The sequence below is a fragment of the Cuculus canorus genome, chromosome 2, assembly GCF_017976375.1.
Source record: "Cuculus canorus isolate bCucCan1 chromosome 2, bCucCan1.pri, whole genome shotgun sequence".
Classification (NCBI taxonomy): domain Eukaryota; kingdom Metazoa; phylum Chordata; class Aves; order Cuculiformes; family Cuculidae; genus Cuculus; species Cuculus canorus.
The window spans coordinates 34,762,440-34,777,796 of NC_071402.1; the positions used below are offsets into that span (position 1 = coordinate 34,762,440).

The window sequence follows — 15,357 nt, forward strand, 5'->3', positions numbered from 1 at the left end:
GCTTTTTTCCAGAGGTCCTTTCATTGAAATATTTAAAAGCAGCAGGCTACATAACTTAAAATAAATCTTTTCACTTGCTTCCTAAGTCCCTTTCTTCACACCTTTTGTTTTCTGCTGATGATTTTTACATATTTCTTTCTGCACAGCTTTTCCCCAGGCCTGGACCACACAGCATGTATGCAACTGAACGTTTAGAAAAATGTAAGCAATAGCTCCTACTTTAACTACATAACATTTTTAACTCTATAATTCACCGCATATACTTCACACAAAATCACCAGATCATTCATTATAACAAGAAATACAAGTGAGGTTATGTTTACAATTAATTGAATAGCCTTTCTGGATTTTATCTACTGCAATTAACTCTTCAGACACTGTAATTTTTGTCCTGAGGAAGTTTAAAACATTTTTAAGTTTAGTTTAGTGCCCTAGCCTTTTGGCTGAGTGCAACTCAACCATGCACTTTGTCCACATGGGCTAGTGAGAAATGTGATTACCCTTCAGCAGGCAGGCAATGCCTGCCTACTGCTCACCAGCACCACTGAGAAAGACACAAATTCTAACCACAGATATACAGTAAGAGCAATTCCTGATAAAAGTGATTTTCTTTCCTTGCATTAATAAAATTACCACAAAATACCTGTAGTATTGAATAAAACTCTTCCGAACCAAAGCCAATTCTCCACATCAAATAAAAGTCAAAATTGCAAAGACCACTACACAAGAAGCTACAGAAAGCTAGAATGAAGGTGTCTTCCCCAACACCATGTCCATACAGCTTTTAAGGGTGAGATTCCCCTGATACCAATCCCTTCTGCTTTAAGTGAATGGGTAATTATTTACATTTCTTTTCACCTTTCTCATTCAGCATTTGGCCTGCAATATTATTCAGCATATCCTACAGGAAGTCCAACACTACATGCAAAGTGATGACTTTCCCTCAGGGAGCTCTCACTACTCTGCCTCAGTGCTTCCACAGTATCCCACAGTTTCCCTTCTCAACACCACTAGAACACCATTATTACCATAGCTTTAAAATGGAGAAATGAAGGTCATAGATGCCTGAAGTATCCCATAATTTTGACTGGCCAAACTGAGATAGCTGCTTTTTTTCAGTGTGCTTAGCATTTTTATGCCATTTGATGGGCATGACTACCTGAGCAGATTAAACACAGGGAGAGGAACTCAGTTGCCTGGGCTCTCATGTCGACAGAGCATTGCCTGTCACACAGGCACAATTAGGATTCTCAAAAATGACACAGAACTGGGAGGAGTGGCTCATACACCAGAAGGCTGTGCTGTTGTTCAATGTGACTTAGACAAGCTAGAGAGTTGGGTGGAGAAGAATCTAACAAAGTTCAACAAAGGCAAGACTCAGGAGGAATAATCCTCTGCATCAATACAGGTTAGGGGTCGACCTGCTGGAAAGCAGCTCTGCAGAGAAGGATGTGGAAGTCCTGGTGGATGACAAGCTAACCATGAGCCAGCAATGTGCTCTTGTGGCCAAGAAGCCCAGTGGTTTTCCAGGGTGCATTAAGAAGTGTGGTCGAGGGAGGTTTTCCTCCCCCCTACTCTGCCCTAGTGCAGCCCCACCTGGAGTCCTGTGTCCAGTTCTGGGCTCCCCAGCTCAAGAAAGACAAGGATCTACTGGAGAGAGTCCAGCAGAGGACCACAAAGATGATGAGGGGGCTGAAGGCCCCTCTTACGAGGAAAGGCTAAGGGAACTGGGTCTGTTTAGCCCGGAGAAGAGAAGGCTGAGAAGGGATATTATCAATGCTCTTCATAGCTAAAGCATAGCTGTCAAGAAGATGGGGCTCTTTCAGATTCTTCTCGCTGGTGCCCAGCAACAGGACAAGGGGCAACAGGCACAAACTGGGCAACAGGAAGTTCCACCTGAACATGAGGAAAAACTTCTTTACCTTGAGGATGACAGAGCACTGGAACAGGTTGTCCAGAGAGGTTATGGAATCTCCCTTTCTGGAGATATACAAAACCTACCTGGACGTGTTGCTGTGCAACCTGCTGTAGGTGACTCTGCCTTAGCAGGGGTGTTGGACCAGATGATCTCCAGAGGTTCCTTCCAATGCCAACCATTCTGTGATTCTATGATTCTATGAAATAATTTGCAGGGACGGATGGAGAGTTAGCATGCTTTAGGGTCTGCTTGTAAGAAGTGTTTTGTCCACAGACATCTGCTGAGTTGAACTGCATGCACAGAGGTCATTGCGCCAGCTGGCCTGAGGAGCATCGGCCACTTCCACGGACTGGCTCAGCTGTACCCTGCATACGCAACACCTCGGTTCAAACAGATTCATGTCAAAGCTACTTTTGCATGCCTTAGTCATAAACTTCCCTCCCAATCTTTGCTATACAAATTGTGCCAAAGAAGGTAGAGATGCCACACTACATAAGCACCCTTCACCACTGAAACATGTCCTCACTGCGCATTTGAAGCAAAAAAAGTACGTGGTATAAAAGAAAAAGCCCCAGGAAAGGGGAGCAAACTGACTTTGTTCTGTCTTTTAAACGACAAAGTTTTTCCATTTTTGTCTGATGCTCTTTTGTCAAAACTTGTCATGTTTTTTGCAAGGAAATATTGTATTAATTAATTTCCTTGCTTTGGAAACCAAAGGAAGAAGTTTTCAGAATTTGTTGAAAGTATGTCTTCAACATTTTTCAAACAAAATCTAGATTTCTGATTCTAAACGTACTGATGTTTGATTTTTTTTTTTAGAGGTTAAGAAAGTTCTGAGACATTTTAAAACTATTAAACAAAATAATCTGGATGATCCCACTCAATGTATTTTATTTCAGGTCTGGAAAAATCTAAGATCAATGTTTTTTCTTTTTCTCAGGCAAAAAAATTCACCGAAATCGAGAAAAATCTGGGGAGATAATTATTGCATTGACTATACAATGCAGATTTGCAACAATTTCTGGAAAATTCTAGGTTTAGCTTTTTGTATGCATAATGTCACAATAAGTTCACGTTGGACATTATGAAAAGGTTCTTCACTGAGAGGGTGTTGGTCAGGGCACCAGACCCATTAGAGTTCAAGGAGTGCCTGGTCGATGCTCTTAGTCATATGGTTTAGGTTTCAGCTTTGGGTAGTCCTGCGAGAAGCAAGGAGTTGGACTTCATAATCCTTATGGGTGTCTTGTAATTGGAGAGACTCTATGATTCTACAAGCCCTCAGAAAGCCTGTGCCCACCTTAATATCTGACTCTTAGAACCTTTAATCTGGCATACATCAAGTTAATCAAGAAAAGACAGAGCAAGTTAGTTGTGACAAACAAATACATTTCTACTGAGTAAACAAACTTTTAGAACTTTATATGCCGGCATGTTTTATTGTGTAATTCTAATTTTTACAACTTCTGCTTTGCTATAACATCTCTGCTACCACATCTCAACTATCAAATGTCTCTTCATTTCAAAATATGAAGACTTGCAGTTTCTTAAGGGTGAACTGTGTGATACTTAGTAATAACATTTTCCCTTAATTTATGTTTAAAAAAAAAAATGTCTGAGATGTGTGCTAAAACTCTGAAGATAAACATCTCGCTCAAATGAGGTGCTTTTTATCTTCATCTCCCACCTTTACACACCTCATACAGTTAAAGATTGGCAAGCTGAAGGCAAGAAGTGTCAGAAAATATGTCAAAGTATTCCTGAGCATCGCGTGTATCTCTCAGATTCATACTCATATGCAGGAACACGTGCATGCATGTGTTCACAGGAAAGAAGGAGCTGAGCTTTGATTGCCCAAACTACCAGTGACAGTACTTGAGCTTAAGTTCTCAGTGTGAAGCAGATGAAACCACTTGAAGCCACACGACCTAAAAGGGCAAAGACAGAGCCTGAGCCTGTCTCCCATGGCTGGCTCATGACAGACTATGACCTTGGTCGGAGCCATTACTCATGGATGGTGGAGACTCTACGAGGGCAGGGTACTTCCATTAGCACCAAATCACATCTGTAGTCTTGAGAGCGCTGCTTGCAGCTATGGATTTGTTGGTCTATGGAAAGTATGATCTTGCTTTGAAAATAAATTGTGTAAAACCAGTTCTCGGAGCATTACTTTGGCTAAAACCTTGGTTACATTGGTCTAAAATGATGATTGTTTCTATTTCATAACAAACCTCACAGAGGATTTATTTCTAGTATGTGACAAAACTAAATACTAGCTGCACAAAGCCTCAGAGATCTGCAGGAAACGCTCAAGAAAGATGAAGTCTTTTACAGACAAACTTTTCAAATCAACTGTATCAGTCTGTCTGCTAACTCCCAATTCTCACCATCTTAAGTACAGAAGTGTCTTTTAGATGGATGAGCTGAACTTCACCAAGGAGCAGCAGAGGCTTTGTATATTCCCTAAGAGCCTTGGGTAAGAAAAGCCAGACAGAAACAGGCACGGAGACAGAAGACAGAAAACGAGGGAGAGTATGATTGATAAAATGTTTGTGAAATCTTGCAGTCACGTGTTTTCTAAGTACCTCTATAGCACTTGCAGTTACTTACTGGAGCTCTTACTCAAGATAAAGTCTTGTGGGTGGGCCCTAGACTCCACTACAGGTGATGTGGACAACTTTACACTAAAAGGCTGAATGCTCTTGACAGCATTCAAACTAATTTTACCTGAAGACTTGTTCAGAATTTAGGACTCAAGTGGCCTTTTTGAGTAGGACTCACTGCAACCTGAGCTGAGATTCAACCCTCAGACTGCAATGTCTCGAGACAGCAATGAAAGTGGCTTTGTAGTCCATCCCAGCACTGAATGAAGATACCACCAGCCTTTATTTCAGACCAGCTCTGAGTTTCTGTCTTTCCTTATTAGTGGTGCTCTGCTGTTGGTGCTTGTGACAAGTGTGGCCATATGATCCACACAAAACAACGCTGATGCCGTCCTGCTCAGTTTACATAAACAGTTGCATTTCCATTGCAGCTCAGGTTGAAGCATCTCTTGTGTAGTATGTAATTGCCTGTGGTGTCCGCACTTTACTGTTTATGTTTACAATTGGTTGCTAAGGGCTCAGTTATTGCTTTCACCAAAGACACTGTCTTTCACTGCGTATTCAGCCTTCCTTGGAAATTTCAGAGGCGGCGAGCTGTCACAGGGAAGTATAAGGTCAAATGGCTGATCATATTCTTTAATTTCAAGCAACCAGATATTACAGAAATGTGATTATGCAAGATCCTCATTTCAGGGCTAAAACAGACTACATATTTATATCCTGGCTCGCACTCTGGATCTGCAGTTTTCATTTGTGCTTCCGTAGAATTCTGTGAGAATGTAGATATATATGCACACATATATGGTACCATAATAATAGTAAATACATTATATTAACATATTTGAGCTTTAAATTGTTATTTATTCATCCACTACTTGATTTTTTATTTCTAATTGCATTAGAGTGCATTAAGATGATGGAAGAGTTTCTCATTAGTTCCTTGAGAAGGCACTATTTCAACCCATTGTCCTAAAACAACTAGTTTTAGGGCTTTTCTAAACACGTTCTCTTCTATAATCCTCCAATCTTCCACTGCTCCCTACCAATAACATAGCTACCAACTAGGTGAAAGCACTGAAGAACTTCATCGATGTCTTTTTGTTCTCCTGAACAAAAGACTGTGCAGCGTAGTACTGAATAACAATTCTAGATTTCTAGGCAGGGAAACATTACACAATATATATTATACAATATACATAGAGAATGATGCCTGAAGCAGTGAGGTACATTGAAAAAAGGTCAGATTTTATCCCTCTATCAGTGAAACTGCATCTAAAACTCCGCTGTGGCACTTTATCCAGAATCTTAGTATAATGTTTGAATTTTCTAGTAGAGGATAAACACGCAACCCCATCATCCTAGATCTACGATTAAGGAAAAGACGGTCATATTCTTAAGTGATTTCTTTGGAAATGAAAACATTTGGGTCCAGTTTCTGTCAAGTTTCATTTTGAACTCTTTCTAACTGGACTGTTCACGGATTCAGTCAAGGAGAAGTGAGTGCTCTTCTTAGGAAATCAAGTTGAACACTGAGAAGAAGCCACACTTCATTTCCATAGTGATTATTAGTCCTACCACAAGTGGAGACAGAGTAAGTTTTGGAAAGCAGGAAATCAAGCCTAAAGGCAGCTGATACCAGGAGTATTGATATTTTTGACCTTCACACTGACTTGACAACAGAAAAAAGTGAGGGCTCGCTATCATACAACCCTACACTACTGTTGCTGTAATTCTGAAATCAAGACAGGCTAAAAAGAAATTTTTTATAAAACTGCCACTATACATTAATTTATTTATGTCTATCAAGCCCAAATGTATTTTTAAAAGCCACAGCATCCTCTTCAAACCTGTGCTTCATCAAAGCCATTAGTTCAGGGTTTCTAATATTAAACATGCAAGACCCAAGTTCAGAGAAGAGGGTGGGAACGTCTAAGGCAGGATCAACACAATACTTCATGGTCTGAAAGAAGATATTCTGAACTTCCATCCAGACCCACTGCATACTCAGGATCAAAAGGGACACAACTTGCCCACGTAATATTTTAAGCCTGCAAACTTCCTCTTATAAGAGACATGCAAAACAGTCCTTCAGAAGAACTGAACAAGGTCCACTCTTCAAAAAATACACCTTGAGGTAGTGGTAGCAACCCATTGGTCTGGTTGCTTGCCTGGTCGGTAAGCATTCACACAGGGACCGCATTCATCCATGGGGACTCAAACCTGTGGTTTACGTTTTGCAGGCTCCTGCTGTGACCAGTCACCCCCAGGATGGCTGCAGAGATGGAGATCATCCTTCCTGTACCTACTGAGCAAGAATGAGCCAGCGTGCACTTGAAAGGTAACTGGCATGGGTCTGAAGCTGATTGGTACAAACAATCCTTTGGCTGGGGGGAATCTTGGATTACTAGAGGTGAAATATTTGTTTGCGTCATGTTAATCTAAGAAAGGTCTAAAAGCTTTATTTCCTACTTCTGGATGAGTACCCTAACCACAAGGCTACTGAACAAAAGCCAAGCATTTTTGCTTCTACAAGGTGATCTATAAATATGTGCACATTTTCAGAGCAGACAAACATTCTCAACCCTTCTCTGGTTCAAAGAGCAGAAGATAGCAGCACTGCTAGTGCTAGTTTAATGAAATGCCTAAATAGAGACCAAAGTGACTATCACTAGCCAGTCCAGTCCTGAATATAAATGCTAGCACAAGGCCTACCCAGTTAAGAAGTTTACTCTATGTGAGTAATAATGAGAATGAAGAAAGCTTGAGATGGAAACATCCTAGAAGGCAATCTACCTTCTAGATGGCACTGCTGTCAAGGTAGATCAACTTTCTGTGCTATTAATCTCAGCAACCACTGAATAAGCACATACAATAATGTCATTCATAGCTTTGTGATTTCAAGGCTAATTACTCCAGCTCACTGTTTTGAGTCTGCTTAACTACATTAGAGGGTTTCTTCTACCTGCTGCAACCAGCTGGCACTTTCTGCTCAAACTGTCCCAGGATCTTTCTGATACAATTTACAGTAAATGTATGGCCGTAAATTATAGCAGGATTATTCAGTCATCTAAGAGAACATCCAGTTGAGATGAGGACATCAGCCCTGCAGGGAAATCAAACCCTCACACATTAAGAGAGCAAAAGATACAACTGAAAGCTCTGTAGAATGGGCCATGGTGGCCTCATTTTGAGTTGTTGCGTTTGGTTGTGATTTTTACTTGTTTATATTTAAAATATAGCTAATTTTCTAAAAGTTAACTATTGATGAGGCTAACTATTTTATGAACTGCCTTGAGATGTCTTATGAACACTCTGAGGAAAATTTATTCTTTATTTGGACTGTACTGTCATAACTGATTTCTATTTCTTAACTTGTTAAGCAATCAGGGAGAGAAGCTCATCTCCAGTGTCATCAAAGAAGATTACGTTTGAGAGCTTTGTTCAGTTAATTATCAGCACAGCTTTGCATTAATTTCCTTGTTACACGGTTTTACCTAAAGAGCTGATGTTTATTTTCCAACAAGCTAATACCCGAATATGATGGCAGCATGAAGGATACCCTGCAAATGCAAGCATGACTTCCAGGGAGAAGCACCGACCAGCATAGAGCCTTCTCCTGTATCATGTGCCAGTGCTGTGGAAAGGGAGCTGCTCAGCCTTTCCATCTAGACTCAGACCACATCTGCCCTCACGCAACTTCACAGGGTACAACTGCCCCCCACCATCGTATTATAGGAGGTAAATTGGTAGGTTGCCATTGTTCCTTGTAAAGACTAAAATTGCTGCTTATCACAGCCTACTCTGAGATACTCAGAGCTGCATTATGCCAGTGTGACATATATTATTTATTAGCTAATAGACTGTTGGTTCTGACTCTCTAGCTGCTGCCAGCAGTGATGCTACTGACTACATTTTGTAGTCATCCAGAGGAAGAATAGGGCTGTATAGAAGCCAGACACCTAAGTCACGTCTGATCTGACATTACGTCTAAATATAGATTTCTTGCACTAGAAACAAATAAATTAAAAAGCCCACAAATTTTAGCAGCCCACGACTTTTCCATTACCATTTCCATACTGTTCACGTAATCACCATAATCCACGAACAAGTACATTCAAAATAATACCCATCACTTACTGATTATGCAGTTAACATCATCATAGTTTCCATGCTGGTGAAAAAAGTAACTCCTTGGTTTAAAAACTCTTCAGTCTATTCCGACCCTCCAGCCTTGGAAAAAAAGCAATGTATTGTACAGCAAAACAAGTGAAACTTCAGGACGATGATGTGTGAATTGCACTGAAGTTTCTGCATGTTCTATAATAAGCACCAGGAAGGACAAAAGCAGAATAGCCTTCCAGCTTTAATTGAGAATACAGGCAGGTTAAATTTAATAGATTTTAAATATCTTGAGTGATACATATTATAGCTAAGGCATTTATGGTATTTAGTGGTCTAGGAAGCTGCACTGGGACTGTCTTTATACTTTTAGCTAGCCAAGGAAAGAAACTTCCAAGATACTTTCAATAAAAATTGAAATGTTCAGCTTCTCTTTTTATATTTTATAATTTGAATTTGAGCATTACTAAGCAATCTACTATAGAACACAATGTTCTATCTAAACCTGCAAAATACTTGAGAAAAACTTAAAAATAAGTAAATTCTTTCCAAATCCTTTCCATATAGGTAGAGAATGATAGGTAAATAAATTTAGGAAACTATAGGATTGCACAAAAATCTACAACAGAAAATTTAGTCTATAATGTCCCAAGCAATTTACTTTCACAGCATCCCACAGAACACTGTACATCTTAGTCATCTCTGCAATTAAAATTTGGAAATTTTATTTACAGTTAAAATTATTAAGAAGTACATGTCCCAAATATTTATGATAAAATCCAAGAAACTAATACCCAGTGCCACCCTCTCAGCAATAACCACAGGAGAAAGATGCCAGTTACTTGCAAGAAATAAAGAGTATTTTCTCTTAGGATGCTTACATCCTAGTGAGAGTAGAAACAGAACAACCCGACAAAGTAAACAGCTGCCTCCATGCATCCAAGTTTAAAATACTCAGACATCTATTAAGTAAAAAAAACATATTTCTAAAAATGAAAGCATCTCCTATAGTAATAGTATAAAAATGGGAAAGTCCTTTCAGAGGCCATTGTTATTTAATTCCAGGAGCTGTGAGCACACTGTTTCTGAGGTAGAAGGTATTATGCAATAACATGATGAGTTAATAGAAATGACCGCTGAAAACACAAAAAAATCATTTTTCAAATGCATATCTGTCTACTCTGATGAAGCTGAAGTGAAGTGTCTTGCAACTTTAAGTGCTTCCCTTTCTGGCTCCCAGCTTTCCCTCTGGGGCTCTGCCTGTTGGAAGCAGCAGGTCTGTTCTCTAGAAGAGCAAATGCCTTCAGAGGGGTCTGCAGTGGGATCCCACTGCACTGCAGTGCTCCAAGTCACTGCCCCCTCACCAGATGCCTCATCTCTCATTCACTAAGACTCTTTTCCTCTAAACCATGCAGACTTGAGAGTGGACAGCCCCTCCCCTACATGCTGTTTATATAAGAACAACATACGGAGTAAAACACTGACTGAAATGTCCTCCAGCAGGTAGCTTTAAATATAGTAGTGCCATGAAAAGTATTTTACCTGTGTATGTAGTGACATGAAGCTCAAGGAAGTCACATAAGATCAAGATTTTCTTCTAAAAGCCTCAGTAGCAAGCTGTTTGGCAAAATCCCAAATGTTGGCAAGAAAGCTATTGCAAACCTCGACTCCTCACCTTGCCTTGAATGGCAAGTCAGAATTTGCCTATTAACTTTCACTTAGAAAATAAGGCTGAGTATGAGTAAATAAATTCATATGATATGACATTGTTACAGCAATGGGACGTTTCAAAATGTTGAAGCCAATGGAAATGCTCAGACTAAAGTGTGCTGCTCCAAACAACACTTCTCCCTCATCTCCAGCTGAAGATGTTTTTGTTTTTACTGTCTGCATACGTGTGAATGAGGCCAGCCTGCTGACTCCAGTGGCAGTGTCCAGCTGCGAAAGAAGTAGGCGAGAGCAATTCAAACGCTGTTGTGAGAGCTGCCTGTGGAAGCATCATTTTTCTTAAAAAAACCTAAACACAACAAAACCATAACAAGGCAGCTGCAAGTTCCTATGAGGCTTAGGGAGCAGATGCCTTATCAGTTGTTGTTTGAATGGAAAAGACAGCGATTATAAGAACCAGCAACAAACTTTTTCTGTCTACTGTACCTCCTCTCTCTGGCAAAGATTTCCAGTACATCTCAGGTGATCACAGAGCAAGCCTCCCAAGCAGCACATACTGACTCAATCTGTTACCTTAAAAGTTTCCAGTAAAACTACCTGGGCGGATGATAGTGCTCCAGGCTTGGTAGGATGTTTAGTTTCTCAGAACTTGCTCAGTCTCGGAGGCTCAGTGCTAGCTCTTCAGTAACTCATCAGCTGAGCCAACTTGAACTCTTAGTGTTTTTAAAGCAAAACTTCACCAGACAGGCTTTTCCCACTCCCAAGCCTGTCTAGTCTCACTGCTGTTCGTCCTCCTTTAAACCAATCCTGGCAGCTCTTCAGAGCTACAGGATGGGGTCACTGAAATCCTTCACTTAGGTGTCCTTTTAATAGTAAGGACTTGATGACTGTGTATTTGCAAAGGAACGTTGCTTCCACCTGATGCTATCGACATGTCATTTTTTACACAAACGTTTAAAAAGTGACAATTTTGACAGCGATGCTAGAGATGGTCTCATCTGTAATGAATTAAAATGTCCAAGAAACCATAAATATACTGCTTATTTATATCTTAATCATTATGTAACTTGACTTGAATGAAATCCAAGACATACTATAAATATGGACAGTACACACATAGGATACAAACTAAGGTCTACCTTCGCCCGGGCAGTGAAATTCTGAGAAATGTACTGAGTGGTTTGTACGAACACGTTTATAAAGACACTAAGGTTTAAATCTGGGAGACATACGGCTCGCTACATATCTACAGAAAGCATATATGCCAGTAGGTTTCAGACTAGCACAATGCTACAGTTTTTCTTCTTTGATAGAGGAGATTTTCAGTCCCCGGTGCACGGGGTAATTCAAACGACAGCGACAATACGGAGGGTTTGTATCATCAGGTTCCCACAAGCGGCATTAGAGCATCGGAAACAAACGATGAGCCTTTATCTTTAAAGCTCACCCACGGCAGGAGGTAGAATACTACGAAATGTCATTTCCCCCCGTTCTCTTTAGCAGCTCTGGAGGAATAAAGACTCCAGCCTCGGTTTCCCAAGCGCTCCAGCAGGAGGGCTGGTTCTCCTCCCTCGCCCAGCCCCGAGCAGCGGGGAGACCCCCAGCTCCGCGCCCGGGGACAGAGGTGCGGACACCTCGGTCTCTAAAGACAAAAAAATAATACAAATAAAGCCAAAAGGCATCCCTCGGCGGAGGAGAGAGGGATGCCGGTGCGCTTACCTCGCTCGGCGGGCGGCCGGGGCACCGCCGGGGGCTGGAGGAGGGATTCCCCGGCGCTGGCAGGGGCTGCTCGGGCTTCCCCGGGCGCTGCGCGGCCGCCAAAGGCACGGCGAGAGGTTTGTTTTGGTCGCTTCTTGCCGGGGAGGGTTTTGCTCTACATTCCCGGCTCCACATCACCGCCCACCCCGGCACGGAGAGGACTGGGGGTGGAAGCACCGCGGCGAAGGCATCTCCCTCCTACCCCCGGAGCGAAGCCGCCGAACGAGCAGCGCGGCGAGCGGCTGGGGTGGCGGGGAGGGGAGGGGACGGGGGGATGATAAAAGCCGAGCCCGCGCTGCCCTCGCCGCGCTGTAATCCCCGGCTGCATGCGAGCTGCCGGCGCGGCCGCCCGTGTCTGCGGCTGTGCGGGCGGCGGGGGGGCACGGCGGCTCCCACCGGGGCGCCCCGGGCCCCCACGGGCTCCCGCGGGCCGGGGACCGTCCTCACGCTGCTCACCGCTCCCGCAGGAACACCGGGCAGGGCTGAGCACAGCCCCCCGCGCCCCTGCCCGGGCAGGGCACGCACACGGGTGTCCAGGCAGAGAGGCTCTATGGAATGCCACAGGCGGGGGATGCGAACACGCTCGTGCACATGCACACACACACACACGCCTGTCCAAGCACAGAGACCTTATCAAATGCCACAGGCAGGGGATGCGCACACACTCGTGCACACACACTGGTGCACATGAATGCGCACACACACACGCCTGTCCAGGCACAGAGACCTTATCAAATGCCATAGGCAGGGGATGCACACACACTCGTGCACACACACACACACGTCCAGGCATAGAGACCTTATCAAATATCACAGGCAGGGGATGCGCACACACTCATGCACATGAATGCACACACCCCCCTGTCCAGGCACAGAGGCTCTATCAAAGGCTACAGGCAGGGGATGCAAACACGCTTGTGCACATGCACACACACACCCACACACACACTCCTGTCCAGGCACAGAGGCTCTATGAAATGCCAGAGACGGGGGTTACACACACACTTGTGCACATGCATGCACACACAGAGCCCACATTGACACCCTTTCCACGCAGGGGATGCACACACACACACCTGTCCAGGCATAGAGGCTCTATCAAATGCCATAGGCAGGGGATGCACACACCCTCGTGCACATGCACACACACACGCCTGTCCAGGCACAGACACTTTATCAAATGCCACAAGCAGGAGATGCACACACACTCATGCACATGAATGCACACACACACACGCCTGTCCAGGCACAGAGGCTCTATCAAATTCGACAGGCGGGGGATGCACACACGCTCGTGCACATGCACACACACACTCGTGCACATGCACACACACACACCAGTCCAGGCACAGACACCTTATCAAATGCCACAGGCACGGGATGGGCACACACTTGTGCACATGCATGCATACACACAACCCACACTGACACCCTCTCCAGGCTGGGGATACACACACACACACACACACACACACACAAAAATACACCTGTCCAGTCACAGGGACTCTATCAAATGCCACAGGCAGGGGATGCAGTCACACTCATGCACATGAATGCGTGCACACACACGCACACACACGCCTGTCCAGGCACAGGTACTCTATCAAATGCCACTGGCAGGGGATGCACACACACTCGTGCACATGCATGCACACACACACTACCCACGCTGACACCCCCTCCAGGCAGGGGACACACACACACACACACACACGTGCATACATGGCCCACACTAATGCTGCTAGACAGGGGATCCCCCTCTCAGACAAGTATACAGCCACATGAACAGTGCCATACAGGGAATAAGCACACTTGCTCATGCTCCCCACACACCTCCTTCCTAGATGGGGAATGCACACACACACACTTCCATATACTACCCCTTCCCCACATATACACCCCCCACACACCGCTTGTGGTGTGGTACATTCACAGTGGTACATTCACAGCACCACCCCTCCCATCTTTTCCCCTTCCCCTTCTAATTCCCCTTCCCTTGTCCAGGAAGGGCACAGGCATACAACATACAACACACACAAGAGTTCCCCAAATCCAGCTGGCAGCCTAACAACCCCAGCCCAGCTTCACTGTAGGTGCGTTGGGAGCCTGCTGAAGGCCAAGCCCCATGGCAAAGGTTCAGTGCCTACGGAGTCAAGACCCCCGTATGGAGTGGGGACTCACATGTTTTTGTCATCAGGTGTTGATGGGGTAGCAGACTGCTGTCAAGACTTCTGCTACTCCTGCTACCTTTTCCTCCCTCCCATAGAGTTTAATAGCTCTCCTTTATTACTTTTTAATGGAAAGTCCTTTATCATTCCTGATAATGGGAGGAAGTGTCTCTCATTCAGTGATGTCCCTCTATATTTCAGGTATTGGATTAGAAAGCTGTTCTTTTCAAGCTCTCCTCTTTTTCTCGGGTTTCATAATAGTTCCTCTGTAGCTTTGCCCTTGGCATTTTGTTTCTCAGGTTTCATCTCATCCTATAGCTCTGAAATTCTGCATTGTGTTGCACATTTCACTGCTGGGATGAAGGCTTTCCAACACAATGTTTATCACCTTCCCCCTTTTTCTTTTAATACAAAGATCTCCTAATTCTTTTGAAAGCCATCCAAGAAACAGATTGGGCAGTATTGCAACCAATTACAACCAAATAAAAATTAGGTGAAACTTTGAATGCTCGTTTACTGTGTTTATTTCTCCATTTTATGTACTTCCTTGCCCACTGACTGGGGAATACGCAGTTGTGTGATTTTTAGAAAAGATCAACCATCTTCTCTTGGCCTGCCTTCTGAAGTTTCCTGAATGGGTACTACAGTAGTGGAACTCTTAGGTGGTGTTGATTTTAGGGTTAGTTTTCTGTGGAAATAATTATTCATGTTGAACCGTCCAACAGAATGCACTTTGTCTGAAATCTGAACATGTGTGACACTGATATCTGTGCCTGCGCTACTCAGCTTAGTTCACCCTTATGGTCAGTCAGGGAAATATTCTTCCATGTCTTAGATATGATAAACAAAGCTCCATAGCTACCCATTCCTCTCCCCAGTTACTCTCCAATTGAAATGTAGGTATCTATGTATTCCATATATTCCAATCCCTGCGTGTGCATGTGTCGCCTTCCTAATTTTTTAGCCTGCTGATCAGATTCAGCTGAGTGTGAGAGGTAGGTAAAACTCTCAAAGACAATTAGATTTCTACAACTTTAAGAAAAATAAGTTCATTGGAAGAAGATGCTCCATATGTATCCCTCTGTCCCCAGAGCATGGCAAAGGTGGTATTAGGACTTCATGTGTT

General features: G+C 43.4%; 1 protein-coding gene across 1 annotated transcript in view; it reads right to left on the reverse strand.

Annotated features, from left to right (window-relative positions):
- The window catches only part of KCNB2 (potassium voltage-gated channel subfamily B member 2), a 191,962-nt gene extending 179,660 nt beyond the window's left edge, over positions 1–12,302 (reverse strand). The window contains exon 1 of the mRNA XM_009570903.2: positions 12,025–12,302. The gene's annotated coding sequence lies outside the window, so the exon portion shown is untranslated. The remainder of the gene's footprint in view (positions 1–12,024) is intronic.
- Positions 12,303–15,357: the final 3,055 nt, after the last annotated feature.